The sequence below is a fragment of the Eubalaena glacialis genome, chromosome 4 (genome assembly GCF_028564815.1).
Source record: "Eubalaena glacialis isolate mEubGla1 chromosome 4, mEubGla1.1.hap2.+ XY, whole genome shotgun sequence".
NCBI classification, from domain to species: domain Eukaryota; kingdom Metazoa; phylum Chordata; class Mammalia; order Artiodactyla; family Balaenidae; genus Eubalaena; species Eubalaena glacialis.
In genome coordinates this window covers 103,482,250-103,504,832 of record NC_083719.1, presented here as the reverse complement: position 1 = coordinate 103,504,832, position 22,583 = coordinate 103,482,250, and the positions used below count along the sequence as shown (strand labels likewise).

Genomic DNA, 22,583 nt, shown 5'->3' with positions numbered 1-22,583 from the left:
TTATTTTAAATTTTTTAAAAATAGAAAATAAGGAAAAAATTATTAAGAAAACATTTATTAGGGAAAAAAAATGTTTTTAAGTAAAAAACAAAAAAACAATGGACGGACCTAACCCTAGTACTAACGGTGAGAGCAAAGCTATACAGACAAAATCTCACCCAGAAGCATACACATATACACTCACAAAAAAAGGAAAAGGGGAAAAATTAATATATCCTGCTCCCAAAGTCCACCTCCTAAATTTGGGATGATTCGTTGTGTATTCAGGTATTCAACAGATGCAGGCACATCAAGTTGTTTGTGGAGCTTTAATCCGCTGCTTCTGAGGCTGCTGGGAGAGATTTCCCTTTCTCTTCTTTGTTCGTACAGCTCCCGGGGTTCAGCTTTGGATTTGGACCCACCTCTGCATGTAGGTCGCCTGAGGGCATCTGTTCCCCGCCCAGACAGAACGGGGTTAAAGGAGCAGCTGATTCGGGGGCTCTGGCTCAGTCAGGCTGCGGGGAGGGAGCGGTACGGAGGAGGCGGGGCGAGCCTGCGGCGGCAGAAGCCGGCGTGACGTTGCAGCAGCCTGAGGCGCGCCGTGCGCTCTCCCGGGGAAGTTGTCCCCGGATCACGGGAACCTGGCTGTGGCAGGCTGCACTGGCTCCCGGGAGGGGCGGTGTGGAGAGTGACCTGTGCTCGCCCACAGGCTTTTTGGTGGCGGCAGCAGCAGCCTCAGCGTCTCATGCCCGTCTCTGGGGTCCGCGCTGATAGCCGCGGCTCGCGCCTGTCTCTGGAGTTCGTTTAAGCGGCGCTCTGAATCCCCTCTCCTTGCACGCCGCGAAACAAAGAGGCAAGAAAAAGTCTCTTGCCTCTTCGGCAGCTGCAGACTTTTTCTCGTGCACCCTCCCGGCTAGTTGTGGTGCGCTAGACCCTTCAGGCTGTGTTCACGCAGCCAACCCCAGTCCTCTCCCTGGGATCCGACCGAAGCCCGCGCCTCAGCTCCCAGCCCCCGCCCGCCCCGGCGGGTGAGCAGACAAGCCTCTCGGGCTGGTGAGTGCTGCTCGGCGCCTAGCCTCTGTGCGGGAATCTCTCCGTTTTTCCCTCTGCGCCCCTGTTGCTGTGGGATCCGCGCTGATAGCCGCGGCTCGCGCCCGTCTCTGGAGCTCGTTTAGGCGGCGCTGTGAATCCCCTCTCCTTGCGCGCCGCGAAACAAAGAGGCAAGAAAAAGTCTCTTGCCTCTTCGGCAGCTGCAGACTTTTTCTCGTGCACCCTCCCGGCTAGTTGTGGTGCGCTAGACACTTCAGGCTGTGTTCACGCAGCCAACCCCAGTCCTCTCCCTGGGATCCGACCGAAGCCCGCGCCTCAGCTCCCAGCCCCCGCCCGCCCCGGCGGGTGAGCAGACAAGCCTCTCGGGCTGGTGAGTGCTGCTCGGCGCCTAGCCTCTGTGCGGGAATCTCTCCGTTTTTCCCTCTGCGCCCCTGTTGCTGTGGGATCCGCGCTGATAGCCGCGGCTCGCGCCCGTCTCTGGAGCTCGTTTAGGCGGCGCTGTGAATCCCCTCTCCTTGCGCGCCGCGAAACAAAGAGGCAAGAAAAAGTCTCTTGCCTCTTCGGCAGCTGCAGTGTTTTTCCCGGACTCCCTCCCGGCTAGCACCGAAGCCCGAGCCTCAGCTCCCAGCCCCCGCCCGCCCCGGCGGCTGAGCAGACAAGCCTCTCGGGCTGGTGAGTGCTGGTCGGCACCGATCCTCTGTGCGGGAATCTCTCCGCTTTGCCCTCCGCACCCCTGTGGCTGCGCTCTCCTCCGTGGCTCTGAAGCTTCCCCCCTCTGCCACCCGCAGTCTCTGCCCGCGAAGGGGCTTCCTAGTGTGTGGAAACCTTTCCTCCTTCACGACTCCCTCCCACAGGTGCAGGTCCCGTCCCTATTCTTTTGTCTCTGTTATTTCTTTTTTCTTTTGCCCTACCCAGGTACGTGGGGAGTTTCTTGCCTTTTGGGAGGTCTGACGTCTTCTGCCAGCATTCAGTGGGTGTTCTGTAGGAGCAGTTCCACGTGTAGATGTATTTCTAATGTATCTGTGGGAAGGAAGGTGATCTCCGCGTCTTACTCTTCTGCCATCTTGCCCAGACCCCCTATTGTATTCTTGAAATTTACTAAGAGATTAGATCTTAAGTGTTCTCACCACACCAAAAAGAAAAAAAAAAATTATGAAAAAAGAAACCCTCAAGGTGATAACACTTCACACCCATTATGATGGCTGTAGTCAAAAGGATAGAAAATAACAAGTGTTGGGGAGATTTGGGAAAATTATAACCGTCATGTACTACTGGTGGGAACTTAAAATAGTGTAGCCACTTTGAAAAACAGCTTGACAGTGTCTCAAAATCGAGTTACTATATAACCCAGTAATTTCACATTTAGACATACACTCAAGAGAATTGAAATGTATTCATGCAAAATCTTGTACAGGAATGTTCATAGCAGCATTTGTCATAATACCCCCAAAATGACCCAAAAGTCTATCAATTGGTAAAAGGATAAATGTGGTCTATCCATACAATGGAACATTATTTGGCAATAAAAAGGAATGAGGTACTAATATATGCTACCACATGGATGAATCTTGAAGACATTATGCTACATGAAAGAAGACAGACATAATGGCATATACTGTATGAGTCTATTTATATGAAATATCCAAAATAGGCAAATTGATAGAGAGTAGATTAGTGGTCCTCGAGTTGTGGGGGAAATAGGTTGGGAGGTGATGACTAAGGGCGTAGGATTTCTTTCTGGGTGGTGAAAGTGTTCTAAATTGACTGTGGTGAAGATGCACAAGTCTGAATATGCTAAAAGCCATTTAACTGTACAATTTAAATGGATGAATTTTGTGATGTATGAATTATATTTCAATAGACTTGTTAAAGAAAAAAAGGAGAGGCTAAAGCATTGGCTCAAGATATTAGCATGCCAAAAGCTGATCTAGTATGAATGATATTAAGATGTGAAAGGAGAGATATAGTCATAAAGGGAGTGATCTTCCCAAAATACAGAATATAGACATTGGAGGTAAAAGCACTGGAAGTCTGTCTCCATTATTAACCAGGAAATCTGTGACCCAGGCTTAGAGAAATGGCCTCTGGTCACTGAGGATGGTCTTATTTACTAAGGATGCAGCAGTATGTTGATTCTGTTAAACACCCATCCCACGATCTGACTCCTTGTTCCCCAATTTGCTGGATGCTGCAGAGAGAGGTGTGTGCTGGTCACTGGTCTTCTGAGGTTTTATCTTATTCTCTCCTTTGGAATTTACTCCTCTGTTTTTGCATTTTGCTTGACTCTGTGTTGGTTTCTACGCATTAGAAAAAAAGAGTCATCTCTCCCAGTCTTGAAGGAATGGCCTTGTGTAGGGGATGAACCTTATCGTTCAACCCTGCCCTAGCTCTTGATGGTCCCTCAAATCTTTGTGATTGTCCAAGCAGCCTATTTCACATTTCATGGCTCCCATGAGTTGAAGGTATGCCAAGACCTGTCAGTGTTCCAAAGGGGAGGATCTCAGTCAGCACCTGGATTCACGCTGATTGGAAGCCAGACCCCCAGGCAGCAGCTCTGAAATTATGAAAATATAGACAGTCCCATAGGACTGCAAGCGTAAACCCCACAGACCACCCGTGCCAGGGAATCTAGAGGGGTCCCTGGTGGCAGCCACAAAAACCAGGGCACCAGAAGAGTGTATAAACTCTCCTCTGGGAGATAGTGGTGCCCTGGAGTGCAGCACAGGGAAAGTGCAAAGATGGAGCCCACTAATGGGAGTGAGGCCAAGGGATAGGGTAGAGATGGCGCCTGCCAGGAAAGAATAAAGAAGAAAGAGAAAAGGAAAAAGCCTAGAGTTTTAAAAGCCAAAAACAAAAGAAAAGAAAAGAAGAAAAGATGGTACCTGCTGGCTAGAGCATGGCAGAGGGAGAGTGCAAAGATGGTGTCCATCAGTCTCCATCACCAAGGAGCACCGAGTAACCCCCAAATGTGTGTCAAATCAGATGGCTGCCCAGCAGGCCAACATTCCAAGACAGCGAGTTAGCCTCTCCCACACAAAATCCAGGCGCCGCTTGATCAGCTGCTCTTTGCTGAGCCCTGTGGGGGGAGAGTCCATGCATCAGCCATTTAAGAGCCGTTCCTTAGATTGCTATGACTTTGTGGGTCTCGTGGACACAAGCCTCGTTGGTTTTCAAAGCTAGATGTTTTGGGGGCTCATCTCTCAGGTGGAGGTTTCAAAAGTTGGGGGTGCCCAATGTGGAGTTCAAATCCTTCAATCCTCAGGGAGAAGATCCAGATTTTGAGTTCTGTCCCTACTGTGGGTTGCTGTGCCCAGGGTGGGGTTTATGGTGAAATGCTGTCCCAGTCTCCCTTACCCTCTTTGATTTGGGCTTTCCTTGTCTGCCCGATGCATAGGAGTTGCTCAGCCAGTTTTTTTGCAGAGGAAATTGTTCCATGTGTAGCTGTAGATGCCGTGTGTTTGCAGGAGGATGTGAGTTCAGGATCCCCTTCCATCTTGAACCAGAACCCTGGTCAGTGTTCTTGACAGGAGATATCTCACCATTAATTAAGAAACGGGCATTTAGACTCCTTCATGGGCGGTGGGAAGGAGTGGGTCAGAGGAAGGGGAGAGAGTTAATGTTTATTCAGATCAGCTGCTATACGTAATGCACACTATTAGGCTTTCTGCCTGCTTTTGAATTCTCACAATTAGTCTGTAAGGTAGGTATTCTTATTTTCAATTTAGAGTTGAGTAAGTTGAGGCTGAAAGGGAGCAACAAGTGGTTGGTTACCAAGGCCACAGGTGGCAGCACCAGAATATAGGCAGACCTCAGAGATACTGTTGGTTCGGCTCCCGATCACCACGATGAAGTGAATATCACAATAAAGCAAGGCACACGAATTTTTGGGTTTCCCAGTGTATATAAAAGACTATACTATAATCTATCAAGTGTGCAATAGCACTATGTCTAAAAAAAGTATATTCCTTAATTTAAAAATACTCCATTTCTGAGAAGTGCTATTTATCATCTGACAATGAAGAGTTGCCACAAACCTTCAATTTGTCAAAACCTCAATGTCTGCGAAGCGCAATAAAATGGAGTGCAATAAAACGAGGTATGCCTGCATAAAACCAGGTCTATTTCTTTTCCAGAGCTGTGACTTTCTCACTTAAATGTCCATTAGCATGATTCAAAATTCCCGATTTGGAAAAACATAGGAAATTGACAAATTAGAGCCTGAGGTCTACAGAACTGAGGACCAACAAAATCGCCATACAGAAATTCACCAAAATGATGCTGCCCAGCATTAGTCAGGTTTGACTAATCATATTTACCTTTGATGAAGGGGATGTGGTCAGGAGATAGGGACCCGAGTAGATCCTGTTGACCAATTCCCCACCTTGCTGAACACCTCTGATTGTCCTCCTTTGAGATGGTCAGAGCACGAGCCCTTACAGCTAGATGCCCCGCTTGCTTCTCAGGGTCCCCTTTGGCACCCAGGGACTGCTTTGTGTGACAGTGCTTCAGGCAGCTGCTGTGAGTTGAAGGTCAGATGAATTCGGGCTCAGGACGTGAGGACACCTGCCTCTCGCATGCAAAGATGGAACAAATGACAACATTTGTTGCCTTGGATCTGAGCAGCCCAGGCAGCATGTGTGAGAGCCTCACAAGCCTGTTTTCTTCATGAGCATGGGTCCCTCTTTTCATATCTGGAGCAGGGAACAGATGTTTCATCAAAAGACATTTAAAATAAAGATAATTATGCAGTAAGAGGCTTAATTACATCAGCTTATTCAGGTCCACTTAATTGCCTGACAGCCCGCGTGCCTCCCACTTATCTGTGGCAGAGGCTCTCGTGTTTTGCTGGTTTATCAAATCCTTTGATGGCTCGGGGAAGATGTTATTGACTTAGCAAATCGGAAAGTATCAATCCCTTGTATACAGCTGGTAGAGGAAAATGTAAATATTTTTAACAAGCAATAAAGAATCATCATTTTCCTAGAGGTGGCTTATAGTGTCCTATAAATGATTAATAGCTGGAATGACTCAGAGAGGTAAGCCTGAACTAGATATTTCATCTTTAGCTGTCTCGGTCATATTTGAAACCTTTCTGTCAAATTAAAATCCTAGGGAGAAGGTGATATGCTAATTTAAGGAGGCCATTTGAATCATGTGACAATGAGGCAATTGACCAAAAAAAGCAGTTTTATGGGGCTATTTCCATCTCTCCTTAACTTTAAAGGAATAGATTTGTTCTGCTTCAGACTGATGTACTCTCTCTCTTTTTTCTCCCTAGACCACCAGCCTTTTTGAAGTAATATTTCTTACTCACTGCTTCTATTTTCTTTCACCGTTCATTTCCTCCACCAAACCTTGCATCTTGACTCCCGCCCACACCAGTCTTCTAAAAACAAATGTCAAACTCTGCTTCTTTTTAGTCCTTATCCCATGATGTGGTTTGGAGCATTTATGCAGGTTCTTCTACCATGGCTTCCAGGATAGTGCACCCTCCTGGATTTACCTTTGAATCAGTCAGGATCCCAGCAGGAAACAGATGGCATATTCACACTGAGTGATTGAAAGGAGTGTAACCGAGGGACTCTTTATGAAGATCAGGGTAGGGGCAGTACGCTGGGACTACAGAAGGGGAGCTGTGACTATCCTTAGGGACGAGAGATGGGGCCAGTTAGCCAACCAGCTACATGGAGAGAACCTACCCAACAGAGCTGTGAACATCAGAGAGAAATGTAGCTAACCCGGGAACACCCAGTAGGGAGCGAGTGAGGGAAATAAATACCCCCAGCATCCTGCTCTTCCCAGCCTCTGATCTCTGCCTGTGCTTCCTATTGGCCAAATCAGACCCACTGCCAGAGGACAAGGGAGCCAATGGAAGCAGCCCACACAGGTCAGCCTCCCCAGGCACAGAGCTGGGTAGAAAGTGGGTTTGGAAGGACCAATGGAAAATATCCACTGCATCCCCATGTCTCCTATTTTGTTTTTGTTTTTGTTTTTAATTATTATTATTTATTTATTTATTTTTGGCTGTGTTGGGTCTTTGTTGCTGTGCGAGGGCTTTCTCTAGTTGCGGAGAGCGGGGGCCACTCTTCATCGCGGTGCGCGGGCCTCTCACTGTCGCGGCCTCTCTTGTTGCGAAGCACAAGCTCCAGACGCGCAGGCTCAGTAGTTGTGGCTCACGGGCCCAGTTGCTCTGCGGCATGTGGGATCTTCCCAGACCAGGGCTCGAACCCGTGTCCCCTGCATTAGCAGGCAGATTCTCAACCACTGCGCCACCAGGGAAGCCCCTCCTATTTTGTTTTTAGTCTCACTTTTTGGCACTTCTTCCATCACCATTTCTGTAAGTATAGTGCTCCTGAGGGCTCTGTATACCCCTCTTCTCCATGCCCTAAACAACCTCACCTAGTTTCTGGCTTCAAATAGCATTTGTTGTTGATTTCCAAGTCCCTATCTCTAGTTTTTTTCTCCCAAGCTCCATTTGTTAGATGTGTCCCTAGGAAATGACTCGCCACTCCCTCTATTTTAACACATTCAAATGGAACTCATCTTTCTCTCCAATGAGTTCTCCCTGAACTCTATCCAGAGTTCATGTTCTTCTCCCAGAGACTTAGGCTAGCATCATCACACTCATCTTTATTTCCTCACTCTTATCTAGCCAGTTGTCTCCTAAGTTCTATGAATTCCATCTCCAAATTCTCTACAGCATTCCTTCCCTCCTTTCTGTCACTCTGGGCAAGGGTAGGTCATGCTCTCATTTTTTTCTCCCTTGTACTTTTTTTTATAAAAACGTCCTTGCTTCTAGTCTTTAATTTTTACATTGTGTCATCCACACTGCTTCTGAAGTTATCTTTCTAAAGCAGTTCACATTTTGCTGAACTCTTAAGTGAAAGCCTTCATTGTCTTAACGTTATGTAAAAAATAAGCTCAGTAGCTTAGGAGAGTTTTCATAGACTATTTCATTGTAGTCCCCACCTATCTTTCTCTTCTCATAGCCTAGTATATGTCCTTTTAAGTAATTCATACTTCATACCTCCCTTCCTTTTATCATGCTCCTCCCTCTGTCTTCTCTCTTCCTTTAAATTAAGATATGCAATCACAGAAGTAAATGAGGGAGGTCATCCATTTAACATGACAAGGAGTGAAGAAGACTGTGGCGATTGGGGAGCACGTGCTAGTGCAAAGAAGAAGTTTTTTTCTCCGGTCCTGTGGATTGTTGCCATGTGGGAATGTAGATCCTTTGTCTTGGCATGTTTATTTTTCAGGAGAACCTGAAAATTTGAATTTTTATGTGAAGCTCCGGTAGGCGTATCTGCAAGAACCAACAGTCATGTGAGTTTATCATATGTCCAGGATCTACTTGTGTAAGAGCATCTCTGACAGTTGCAGTGCAATAGAACCCTAGAGAGGCACATCAGACATCCCCTGAAGAGAGCACTTTGGACATTCCATGTGCTACACAAGGTTCCAGATCCCTCTGTTCATTATCCGGTGGGGGTCAATGGCCATATTCTATGTACTACATGTAAGAAATATAGCACTGTGGTAAAAAATATGGAGCAAGGCAGCCACCTGATGATTCTCAAATGTTGGAAGCTGAAACCTGCTCACATTCCTGCCTCCTGAGAGATCTGGGGGGAGTCCCTCAATTTTCCCGACATATGATGGCAAAGGCAGTAGCTACCTGTGGTGACCCAGATTCAGTGATAGAGGGAGAATGCAATAAAGTGCTGTTTTTTTGAAGTGGTGGAGGTGGGTAATTTGCATCTTCTAACAGGGTGACCCTGGATGCAGGGCTAACCCCAGATTCCTGACCTCAGGATGATCATGTTTGACAGCTTTATCACCTAGGATTTGGCAAATGCTATGAATGAACTCTTTAGAAGGTAGGTTTTGTGGACTTTCATACACAGATTCTGCATTCTCACCTGGTCACCTGGGTAGAATGGGTTAATCCCTTGACTAGGGAATTAGAAGAGGTCTCAGAAAAGTGCATGATGAGTCCAGAGCATTAGAATCCTCTGATTTCTTGGAAATTATAGACTTCTACAAGGCTAGAGTTTTACCAAAACTCCTACCATAGTACTTAACCCTCATAATGGAGTGGGGATGTCCGATGCGCCTATACAAGTAGTGGCTTGCTGGTTCTCTCATGGGTACTTGAAAACAACATGTCACTAGGTAGGGTCAACAGTGCCATGGGTGTGGTAGGGCCAGGTGCCTAGTGCTTGGGTCACCAGTCTGAGAGACGGCAAGCAGACCACTACAAAAATAACCAAGACCTCTGTTGGGGGAAACCTCCTACTCCTAACCCCTATACTCCTTTGGATAGTCTCATGATGGACTTTATTTCATATCTTATGTCTTCTCTCCTCCTGTAGTCATGAGGATGGACACACTTTCTTAGATGGCACGCTTTATCCCCTGAATGTCACCATTCCTCTGTTCTCCCCACATTCATGATAGTTTCTGCAACTCTTGTGATGAAGGAAAATGTTCATCTCCTTGAAATACCAATCTTCTGGATCTCAGACACTTGGTCCAAGTTCTTATCTTATATTTTGGGAGCACTGTTCAAATTCCTTCATGTCCACCAACATGTTCATCATTGCTTGCTACAGACTGATGGCCTGATGGAACAATTCAACTGCTCCTTCAGGAATGCCCTATTCCTACTTACCCTACACAATCATGACTTCTGCAGGCACTGCAGAATCTGTACAGAACTACCCACCTACTGATCCACCCACAGTACCACCACTCTAGCTACTAACTCTTCCTTCATCTCAGGTAGTTAACTGCCTGTAGAAGTTACAGACCACTCAGAAGGACTTACAGGATATACTCTAGTAATCCTAAGAACCATGTATAACACAATTTGCCCATCACTAAACCCTAGGAAAGGTCATTTGACTAAGATATGGCATCTGGTTTGTTCTCAAGAAATAGCTGTGCATGCTTACAACTATAGGATTGGTCCCTGGAGCCTAATATTCCCTTTCATGGCTATCTTCCGTGGATGGCCTTTTAAGCCCTCCATCTCTGCTCCAGGAACCTGGTAATTACTTTCGGCCCCATAAATATAGCAGCAGTGCTTCATACCCCATGATGGGAAAACGTGAAAGCAAGTGATGAACAGCAATGCCTGATCCAGACTAGCTCTCTGCTTACGCTACGGAGATGTTCTCTACTATCCTCAACCCCAAAGAACTCTCATCCCATGGCCTGACTCAAAACACACTTTCCCAAAACAGAAGATCCTAAAACATAGAAATCCCCACACCCCTTCCTTGTCCATGGTAATCCTTTCCATCCGTCACGGCCCAGTTCAAATCATCACTTGATTTGCCAAGTGTTCCTGCCCACCTAGCCAGAACTAATGGATCCTTCCTCTGAGCTTTCATAGGCATCTACTGTAAAGGGAGGCAAAGAATGGCTACCAAACTATAGAGCCTTCACAATGTGATGGCTCTTGTACAAATAAGAAATATTATCTTGTTTAATCTTCACAACCACACTGTGAGATAGTATTTGTAGCTCCCTTTACAGGCAAGAAAACTAAGGCTCAAAGAAGTTATTACAGCTTGCTTAAGATCACATAGATATTAAGTAGCAGAACCAGGATTCATAGTAGTCTCTCTCACATTAAAAGTCTATGTTTCTCTCTATAGCACAGTTTCCCAATTTATTTCATTTCTTATGTAATATATCTAGTCTTCAAAGTTGCAAAGTCAATTCCCTCACGGGTCAGGTGGGTAATATAATTGTGAGGAGTGGTCAAATGTAAATTAGCAGAGAATGAGCTAGAGAATGCATGCCTAGCTTAAAACATTCAAATTAGACACTCAACAAAGCAAGCCAACAAAACAAGGCTGTAGACCAGATTTGCCTACAGGCCGCGAGTTTGCAAACCCTGGTTAAACACCTGATTCCACGACTAAAGTAAAATCTTCAGGGCTGGGCCTGAAAACTCCTCATTTTAGCAAACCCTCAGTGTCTTGTCCAGGCCTCTTCCCAAAGTAGATACCCAAAAGATGTCCACTCAATTAACTGAAAAAATGAAAAACTTGCCTTTAATCTTCAAATTCATAGTCATTTTGTTTCTATAGAATCTATTTATACCAAGGTAATTTAAAACTATTAAAATGGTTTAGTTAAACTCTAACCCCTCTCAACCACCCATCTAGAATTTTGAGGTAAGAGATGAGACACCAAGGCCAAAACTTACAGATTGGTTTGATTCCTTTTTTTGGCTTCAAACATCACAAAACAGATGCTTGGTTTCATAGTGGTCCTGAAGATGTGGCCTGCTGAACAGGACAGAGTGGTTTCACCCTTGAGATGCATTTCATTATCCACAAGCTCTGCTTAAATGAGGGTATTACACAGTGAAGCCTTGAACGAAACTTAGGTGTGTCTCATGAGAATGCCAGTGGGAACAGTGGCTCTGGCCAGTTCTTCATTCTATAGCCATCCTCACTAGCCAATACATCAATCTGATTGGCCTCAAGCAGAAACCCTGGTATGTGGTTTTCAGAAAATGAAAGAGAATTGCTTCAAGGAAACAGAGATCCAAAAAACTGTTGCTTACTGTTGGTTTTCTGGCAAGGAAGATTTATGGGTAATCTTATAAAAATTATAAAGCCTCTGAGCTAAAAATAAGTGCCTGACCCAAACTAGAGGATGAAGAGATTATTTCGTCATTCAGGAATGTTGTTTGCCTTCATGTTCTACTATTGTAGACTTCGTATAAATTTACACATACTAATTTTCTCGGTATGAAGTTCAAGGTTGTTCTTAATATAGAAGGCTCTACTTAAGGCAAAGTTTCCAAATTTATCTTAAAGGAGGAGAAGGATAATTGTCCTGTAATGATTTTAAACCCATGCTCATGGGTGGAGTCATTTCAAGCAAATACTGATACATTTTGGAAATCTTCCCAATAAACTTTGAGGTTTTGAAATCATTTATTAACATTCTGTGGCTACATTAACTACTATTTTTAAGGGCAACCACAACGATTGACCATGTGCAACTGGAAATCTTAAAACTCTTTCCTTATGTTTATTTAAGTGTAATTACCACATGTTTTGAATTAAACTTTGTACTACTTTGCCCAGATTTCTTCAAATAAACTTCTCCTTAGACAGACAAATACAGTATGCTAATATAATATGTAGGACAATCTAAGTCTGTAACATTAACTGCTTAGTTTTACATCCTTGCTTTTAGCATGCATCCTGGGACTTTCTCAGTAAATCAAAGACTTGTCTCAGTTCCTATCAGCAGTACTGGAGATGTTTTGAGTTTCCTCTTGATCCTGGGATTGCGATTCCCCAAATTTCACCCCATTCCCTGATCCAAAAACATGCATCTTTCTGTACTTTATTTTCTCATTGTACTTGCATTACATATTTTCTTGCTAAATTAATATTCAGTGTTTGGATTATTATGACCATGTAAATATATAAGTAGGTAAATATGTAAGTGTGACCATATATACAATGAACTCTATATTATACTATATTTAGTATCTATGAAATCCTGTTTATTTTCCCTGAAACTAATGATTTCAGTGTTTTAAGATGGGCATGCACTCTGCACCTCATTCTTTGCTGACTTCCATTTGGCCATTTTGCACACTTATATTACCCACCTGACCCTGAAGGAATTGTTTTCTGTGATCCTATAATCCATACTAGTACTTTCTGAAAGAACTCTAAAACTCCTTTCAATCTAGTCTAATACATCAGGTCATCTGTTGAGTTCCTTTTTCTGGTTTCTCTTAGAAATTCCCTCTTGGAATCCTCTAGCCTCTCTCTCTGATGTGTACTGGTTGTTCTCTAGACCCACTGCACAACTCTTGTCTTGCAATATCTGCTCTAGGAAATGGTAGATTACAAAAGTTCTCAGTATCTTTTACCCTTACCTGAATCCCCACTCCTTACAATGTGTCATCGTAGCTCCTCCCAACAGGCAGTGGAATTTATTTCCCTGCCCTTGAATCTTGACTGGCATTGTGACTTACTTTAGCCAATAGAATGCACCGGAAGTGATGATGTGCCTCTTCCTCTAGGCTCACTTCCTCTTTCACGCTTGGAACCCTGCTGCCCATGTGACAACAATCCTAGTCTAGCTGGAGGATGAGCAACCATGTGGAACCAAGATGACGACCCCACTGAGGCTGTCCTAGATTAGGTAGACCCTAGCTGATCCAGAATTTGATTACATGAAACCATCTAAGATCAGAAGAACTACTCAGCTCAGCCTAGCTCAACTGGTCAACCTGCAGAATCTCAAGCTAAATAAATAGTTGCTATTTAAAACCACTAAGTTTTAGAGTACTTATACAAATTCTAATACAACTGGCTCCAAGAAAATGTGCCAGATGAATTTATGGGAGGAGTAAAGACAGCATCTCCTAGGCCCTAGGAGCCGGGAATTTGATGTATCAGCAGCAGCTTTGGTTCCAGAATATGTTGAATGTACTTTAAAAAAAAAAACTTTAGAGATAATTCACATACTATAAAATTCACACTTTTAAAGTATACAATCTAATGGATTTTAGTATATTCACAAGTTTATGCAACTATCACCACTATCTAATCCAGAGCAGTTTTATCACCCCTAAAATAAGTCCCACACCCATTAGCAGTCAGTCTCCATTCCCCTCTCCCTCAACTCCTAGCAACCACTAATCTACTTCTATCTCTATGGACTTGCCTATTCGGGACACTTCATATAAATGGAATCATACAACATGTGGCCTTCTGTTTGGTTTCTTTCAATTAGTATATAATTTTAGCTCTTATGTTTAGATCTTTGATCCATCTTGAGTTAACTTCTGTATAGAGTGTGAGGTAGGGAGTCCAATTTCTCCTTTGTAAGTGGGTGTCCAGTTGTGAGTACTCTTCTAATTGAATGTATTCAGTGTGGGAGTGAAATTCTTCCCTAAGCAATTCTAATACGAGAGGCAGAAGTGGCAGCACAAGCTCAGAAGTACTTTCTTGTAACATAATGTGAAGTCTGTATTACCAGACAGACCTCACCCTCAGGCAGCACCAAAGTTCCAGGAATGCCGAAGACAAAAGGCCAAGTGAAACTAAAGTAGTTTAATAACTTGGATGGAAAAGATAGGCACTGCAAATAATTCTTGGTGACTGGGTTCCCATCATTTCAAATTTCTAATCTTTGTAAGTAGGCAGCAATATCTGAAATGCACTCTGAGAAATGTGATAGTGAGTTTAGAGAGATCACAGAAATGGTGAATGAGTAGTGCCCTCATTAACATTTTGCTGGGAGATTTCACCCAATTTATTTTGAATTCACAGTTTGTGGATTCTGGATAACAGACATTAACTGACTGCATGTGAAGATGCTGAACCAAGAGTTTTTCCATCTACTTTACTTCCTTCAGATGTTGAATTTTTGTTATATGGCCTTTAGCAACTCTTAGAATGGATTCTCAGAGTACACTATTGCCTGTAGGAACTGTTGATAGAGGCTGGGGATCATCTTGTTTCCTCAATTTGGTGGTTTTGGAGCCAGAGCTGTAATAATCTTGTGTGTCACATGAAGTTTTCAGGATCTTAGAAAGGGGATTGTGATATTGTGATCGACAATGAGAAATACATATTTGGTCTTTGTCCTGGTTCTGGCACAGAGCGCCTAAAACTCTTGGACTGTCCTAAGAGATGAGAAGGAGAAAGGTGTCTTTTGTTATGTTAATGATATGAAAAGTACCTAGGGATAGGGGTTGATTGCCAGTGGAGCTAACCAAGTGATTAGAGAAGTAGAACCTTCAATTCCACTACCCCCCCCCTGAAAAATCTGGAGATTGAATTCAACTACCAATGGCTGATGATTTAATCCATCATGTCTCTGTAATGCAGCCTCCATAAAAACCCAAAAGGATGGGGTTCAGAGAGCTTCCTGGTTGGTGAGCATATAGAGATTCGGGGAGAATTGTACCCCAGTAGGGCATGGAAATTCCTAATCCTTTCCTCTAGCTTGTCTTATGCATCTCTCCTATCTGGCTGTTCCTGAATTAAATCCTTTAATATGCTTTATGATAAACTGGTAATCTACCGAGTAAACAGGTTTACTGAGTTTTGTGAGCTGCTCTAGCAAATCAATCGAACCCAAGAACGGGGTCATGGGAACCTCTGATTTATAGCCAGTCCGTCAGAGTCACGGGTAACAACCTGGACTTATAATTGGCATCTGAAGTGTAGGACGGTCTTGTGGAACTGTGTCCTTTACCTGTGTAGTCCGATACTATCTCCTGGTAAGTGTCAAACAATTGAGTTGAATTATAGGACACCCAGCTGGTGTCAGAGAATTGCTTGGTGGTGTGGAAAAACTTACATCAGAATAGGGTTCAGCATCTGAGGGATGCGTACAGAGAACTGGCACTGAAGTAAATGCCACTTTTGATGTCAAGAAGGAACTACATCCATTCCAAGGAGAGACAACCCAGGATGGAGCTGCTGAAGGAACAATAATTTTACTGAGGCATCAAGAACTCCTTTACCTGACAGATGAAAGGATACTAAATTAGGGAGGATGTATTTTGAACTTTAAGAATTTCAGACTTAGGACCATTAACTCACTCGATCAAGAAAAACTGATTTTTAACTTCAATGCCTTTGGACTTTAACTCGCAAAAACTTTTACTCACAAGGGCAAGATCATTTTATTTGGACTTTAATATAAAATGCAATACTTCTGAATTTTAATATGATAATGGGAGGGTGTGTATATTAAAATCTGTCATCTCTACATTGTTGACATTTTATTATTGCAGTATCTATATTTTCATGTTGTCACTTAATCTCATTGCTAACTCTCTCATATGTTACGTCAGACAATGTGCCTGGACATTATTTAGGGCCAAAAATAAAATAGTGAATGGGTTTTCAGCTTTGGGTGCAGAAGAAATTCGAAGTTAATTTACTTACTGTATCATTCAAACGCATTTTTCGAGCATTCTGAGGGGAAAATCAATATTGATCCCCACTGGTCTCAGGAGGATACCTAAAAGAGAATGTTGTGGGAATGACTTCATGAAGGACTCTTCTGATAGATACCTATTTTCACCCCGGTTGATAGCCACCCCCGGCTCCCATCCCCAACTGACCATATACTTCATGGTTAAGCCCAATGTGTTAAGGGAAAAAACCCAAAGTTAGGGAGTTTTTTGGAGAAATACTTCTCTCCTATTCCAGATGTTTTTCTCCGTATGGGGAGACCTCATATAGTATAATTCTTGCCCCCTTTCTCCCCTTTTGCTGATTCCACAGGGGAAGACCCAGGCTTCTCACTGTAGGGTGCTTGGTTTTTCAAAAGCGACATCCAAAAAGTAAGCATTCTAAGCACCTCAGGCAGAAGCTGTAAGGCTTATGATAAAGTAGCCTCAGTGGTCCCAGAATGTCATGTCTGTTATATTCTGTTCATTAAACAAGTCACTAAAGCCAGCTTGGTTTCCAGGGGAGGGGAGTTAATTTGTACCTTTTGATGTGTGAAACAGTAGGCTTGTCTGTGCAAGGTAGGATTGATGGTGGCCTTCTCTAGAGATTATCTGCTATACACGTTATACGTTTTCCCATCCTTTTACTTTCAACCTGTCTATGCTTCATAATTAAAATATGTTTCTTAGGAACATCATGAAGTTGGGTCTTGATTTTTTTTAATCCAAACTAATAATTTCTACCACTTAATATATATGTTTATTTCATTTACATATAATTATTGGTATAGTTGCATTTAAGTCTTCCATGTTATTTTTTGTTTTATATTTAATCCATTTGTTCTTTGTTCTACTTTTTCTCCTTTCCCGTTTTCTCTTGAGCAAAGTGCACTTGTTTTAGTATCCCATTTTCTTTTATGTATTATCTTCATAAGTCTTTGTGTTAAATTTGTTTTTAGTAATTGCTTTGGAGTGTACAATATGGATTATTAAATTGTCATCTCCTTTATTTTTTATATTTTATTTATTTATTTTTTTGGCCACACCACGTGGCATGTGGGATCTTAGTTCCCCCCAACTAACCTGTGCCCCCTGCATTGGAAGCACGGAGTCTTAACCACTGGACCGCCAGGGAAGTCCCTGTCATCTCCTTTAATGAACAGCATAAGTACCTTAAAATAGAATAATTCCCTCAATCTCCTTCCACATTTTGTCTTCTTGTCACTTTATACTTTACCACTATGTATATTATAAACACCGTAACCAATGTTTGTATTTTTGCTTTAGTCAAAAATTGTTTAAAGAATAATGTGTTTATATGTAAATACAATCTATAATATCATATAAAGAAATCATATATGTGTGTATAATACATATTGTATAAAACAAATATGTATGTGTGTGAATACACACAAATCTGTGACAGAGAGATGGATGGATAGATATAGACACCATCTCAAGGTGCATCTCTCTCAGATCTCCTCTACTCCTTTTCTTTAGGTCTACTCCCAAGCGCTGAGTGAAGATCCATGGAAAAGACATGGTGAGTGAGTGGAGACTTGCTTTATGACTGGCTGAGGGTTCTTTGAATTGCAATCCATTGTGCTTCCCACATGAGGCTATTAAAAGGTCATTAGAATTTTGACTAGTAAGTCTATGATGGATCCCTCCTCCTGCTGCAGTTGTGCGAGGTATGAGACCAGTGCTCAGTCCTTTTTTTTTTTTCTCCTGGAAAGTGTTCCTCACTCTCTGGAGTATAGTTTATTTGGGTTTCTTTGTGTCTGCTTCTGACAGGTTTTAAAAAACTATGATTTTGCAGCTTTTCCAGCCTTCTGTTGTTGTTAGGGTTTTGTTCCTTTCTACATATGAATTAAAGCAGAATTTTCCAAATTCCTTAGAATTAAGAGAATTCACATTTAGGTTTCCTTCAACCTCAAAGGCTTTTTTACTCTTACTCTTGAATTTGTCTAATTCACGTTTATCGCTCAAGTTTCAACTTCAATGTCCTTTCCTTGTGAGAGACTTCCTCTAATAATCCTTTTATTTCTCTTCTAATTGTAAATCATTATCTTTGTGAGATTCTCAGTAGTTGTCATAGTGATGGGGCTAATACTCTGTGATTAATGTGGCTGTTGTATCAGAAAATAGGAACAGGACTTCCCTGGTGGCTCAGTGGTTAAGAATCCGCCTGCCAATGCAGAGGACACGGGTTCGATCCCTGGTCCGGAAAGATCCCACATGCAGTGGAACAACTAAGCCCGTGCACCACAACTACTGAGCCTGCGCTCTAGAGCCCTCAAGCCACAACTACTGAGCCCGCATGCCACAACTACTGAAGACTGAGCGCCTAGAGCCCATGCTCTGCAACAAGAGAAACCACCGCAATGAGAGCCCTTGCACCGCAACGAAGGGTAGCCCCCACTCGCCTCAACTAGAGAAAGCCTGCATGCAGCAACGAAGACCCAGCACAGCCAAAAAGAAATAAATAAATTTATATTTAAAAACCCAACCCTCTTCTCTCTTAAAAAAAAAAAAAGAAAGAAAGAAAAGAAAAGAAAATAGGAACAGATAGGGGGAGAGGGGGTTTTCTGGATAGTAGCTGTGTTTTTGTCTGCCTTGCATTCTATTTGATGTCTTTAACTATCAGTGGCCCCCATTCCTTTGGACAGATGCTTCTCGCATCTGAGACTTGAGGGACTGTTACTGTACAGTGCCTCCCAGTCACACCTCTCTTCTATTCTAGGTGGGCAAGTGATGGAGGCCGAGCCAACCTGAGAACCCTACTCCTAGTACCAACATCAGTATTATTCAATACTCCTTGGGTGCAAGACACAGTCTCCCAACTTAAGCTTAGTCAATAGAGGCAGTTCATTTGTTTATGTCACTGAAAAGTACAAGAAGTTTGTTTCAAAAATTGAATCACGAGCATTTTTTCAACATGTGGGTTTCATTTAGTAATGAAAATGATGACTGTTAACTTTCTATTCTTGCATTATTTTAGATGTTACCTTATCTAATAGGTTCTTATAGGCATGATAGGTCAATGGATCTGGTTTCATAACTAATTCTTTTTTTTTTTTTTTTTTAATGAAAGTTTCTTTCTTTCTTTCTTTCTTTTTGGCTGTGTTGGGTCTTCGTTTCTGCGCGAGGGCTTTCTCCAGTTGCGGCGAGTGGGGGCCACTCTTCATCGCGGTGTGTGGGCCTCTCACTGTCGCGGCCTCTCTTGTTGTGGAGCACAAGCTCCAGACACGCAGGCTCAGTAGTTGTGGCTCACGGGCCTAGTTGCTCCACAGCATGTGGGATCTTCCCGGACCAGGGCTCGAACCCGTGTCCCCTGCATTGGCAGGTGGATTCTCAACCACTGCGCCACCAGGGAAGCCCTCATTCTAGTTCTTTAACGACTGCTCAGTATTCTGCAGTTATACAATAAACTGCTGTACACCTTCTTTTGGGGGCTAGTACCTTATATGCTAAATGGGAAATACCAGAACCTCTGCAGCTCATTAAGAAAATCAGATTATTACAGAGAAAGCATATCTGTGACAACAATAATTTCTTTTATTAATTTCAAATGATCTAGTTGTAGGGATTCAGCATCAACAGAATGCAACCTGTAGTGGGATCCATCTACCTGCCTTTCTCTTTTTCTCCCTTCTCCCTTCTTGAGCTCCCCTCTGTTTTCTCTCCCTTATTTCTCTCTCTTTCCTTTGCTTTCCTCTCATCCACATCTTCCCTCATGTCCATTCCTCTTTATTACATATACCCCATTTCACTTTTATTAGAATGCATATAAAGGAGACAATAAAACTCAATAAAATGGCAATTTACTAAGACAGTTTAGGTCGATGAATAATCTCTGAAATGTTATAGCCTCTTCTGAGGGTGGGCCAGTTTCTCTTAAAGTCATTTAGTGGAAGAGAATTTCCCAGGATGAGGATCTGGCTAAGCCGGATAGGCTCTGGGGCAGGGTTACTGCCTCTCCAGGGTTCTCCAGTTGGTGGGTTGTGATGATAAAACCAGCTCTGAGTACAGGAGATTTTCATTTGATGAGTGGTCTGAACATCAAACTTAGTGGTTATAAAATATTTGCTGCTGAAAGCCACAGAACATTGATAAACACATCCTGGACAGCTGAGTTATTGCAATCTACTTAACATGAGGAGAACAAATTATGAGTCAAATGTTCCTGTTTAATAACCCTACTTGAGGGCAGAGGGCTGCTCAAGGCTGGCATTAACCCTGCATGCACTGTGTCTGGCCAAGATCCCGGCAAGGGCTGTGCAGGATGGAATTGATTCAGGTGGGTTTGCCATTAGGTACTAAGGTACACAGAGAGGAAATTTTAAAAGGCCCATCTGGTAAAGGAAATAAACAATTTGTAAAACTGCTGTATGGTATCGAATACACTACCAAGACCCCTTCTGTGGTTTACATTTCATCTTCCTTATACTACACGTGTTTAGGCTTATTAAATCTTGGCCTCAGCATAATACTGTATGCTTTTATGCTATTGGGGGAAGGGAAGGAATATTTGTCTGTTCTCTATTAGTCATTTGAACCTAGGTCGGTCAACTCAGCCCAAGTGCTATAAATACTCTCGTTGAAATCTGACTCCTTTTCTGTACTTCCAAGATTATGCTTTTCTGTAACGTGGCCAGAAAGGAATGGCTTCATCTCACTCATGGGAAACAGACTTGAAATAACGTTTCTTGTGAGCATTGTTTTAAAAAGGAAATGAATTTAAAATAGTGTTTGTTTCTTAACTGGCTCCCAAGCATGCATTCGGGGGTATGTGTGGAAGGTACATATATACGGAGGGTGAGTGAACGTGCTGTGAGTGGGCAGTGAGCCAGCGGGCGGTGCTGCCCTTGGCCTGAATGTTGTCCTGAGCATTTTGCTTAATCAGGGCTACGTGGTGGTATTTGAGGCTTAGCCAAGTTGAGGCATCACATCTCTGTCCTGCATCTCCACTTCATTCACTAGCACCCCACACACCCACGTGCACCTCCTCCAGCAAAAACACATACGTACACGTGTGCGTGCACCCACATGTACTCCAGACTTAGGCTCTGACCGCTCGGGAAGCTTTTACTCCTCCAAGCCATTTTCCTTGACCCCCAAGGCTGAAATCACTGCTGGAAATCTACCTGCAGAATCCACACACTCTGCCGGCAAAGAATTAGAAGTAAAGGTATGCAAAATACATGTTTAAGAAAAGTGCACAAAACCAAATTAAGCCCCACAGTATTTTTCTCTCTATTGGCATACTCCCAATAGTTTCAAATTGGTTTGCCTTGAGTCAAGAATTTCCTTAAATGAAATGCTCTGTGCTAGGAAGGCCTTTAAGACCTCTTCACCTTAAAGTGCAAACCTAGAAAGCAAAGTCTCGATTTGGCATGCCACTTAAAACATGATTAGTGGAGCATATCAGCAGGCTAGAAATAGCCGCATTTGTGAACCTCATGTTCTCTAGCTCTTGACTGCCAGCCAAGCCCCAAATCAATCCCAAAGAATGAAAAATAAGATAATAATGAGAAAATGGACTTTTCAAGCCAAAACCCAAGAAAGCATCTTAGTCTCCGTAAGCTGACTTTGGGCCACATAAAACAAGAAATGGTGACTCTGTCCTGTCTTTAAACAATTTGCTGTGTCACTACACACACACCCTCCCTTCTCTTTAGGTCTTGGTTTCCTTATTCGTAAACTGGGGACCAATTTTGCTAACTTTCTCCTTTGGAATATAATGCGTTCTTATCTCTAAATACCTGGTACTTCCCATCTGCTAGGATATTTTGAGGGGGAAGGTTTTTCAGAAGTGCCAGATATTAAGCTTAATTTCTGTTCTGAGTTGGTGTAAGGCAGGCTTGATTTTTTCCTTCCCGTTGATATATGTCCTGTACCTTACCTAGGACAAGCTGTTGTAAAATGTTTCAAGAGCTCTCTTTTGTTTTGAGGCGGTACTTCCTTTGGTCTGAATCTGAGCTGGGTGGCAGGCCAGTGGACCCACTTTTAACTTCTCCCTACAGAGCCGGGTGGGCGTTTACTGCCCCTGTTTGTTATGGAGAATCAGCCATAAATCAGTGCTCATTTTCCATTTTCTCCTTGTTGATGGAATTGCTGGAGGAAAACAGCTTGTCTCTCAAGCTCTTGGAGCCCTGCGGGATGAAAGCTGCACACGGTAAAAGTTGTTTTGACAGAAAACTGACCAAACATGACAATGGACAGAGAGGGGATGACGAAAGGGAGGGGGAGAGAGGGGACACGCTTTTCTGTTTTGAACTGAGGCGTGCTCTCTCTTTTTCCTTTGTTAAATTACTTTTTCATATGAAGGACACAAAGGGAACGGCCCCTACTGGCAGCCAGAAGGCAGAAAACAAACCCTTTGAAATTTCTAATTTGTTTATGGATGGTCCTCCAGGAGCCAGCTGGAAAATAATTTTGTCTGCCAGAGACAGGGAACAGCTACCCGAGGGTGTTGTGGTGAAAAAAATGACTCTCGAGTTTTGGTCCTTGAATGTCTTATTGTTCAGCACTCAGCAGTTGTTCTGAAATTAGTCATCTGGCAGAGAAAGAAAATGGAAGAAAAATCCCT

At 43.1% G+C, this 22,583-nt stretch overlaps 1 long non-coding RNA gene across 2 annotated transcripts in view; it reads left to right on the top strand.

Annotated features, from left to right (window-relative positions):
• The window catches only part of LOC133089898 (uncharacterized), a 704,715-nt gene that overhangs the window by 215,667 nt on the left and 466,465 nt on the right, over nt 1-22,583 (top strand). For both annotated transcript variants that reach the window (XR_009700764.1, XR_009700763.1), the window contains exon 4: nt 17,492-17,534. This is a non-coding gene — a long non-coding RNA (uncharacterized LOC133089898). The remainder of the gene's footprint in view (nt 1-17,491; nt 17,535-22,583) is intronic.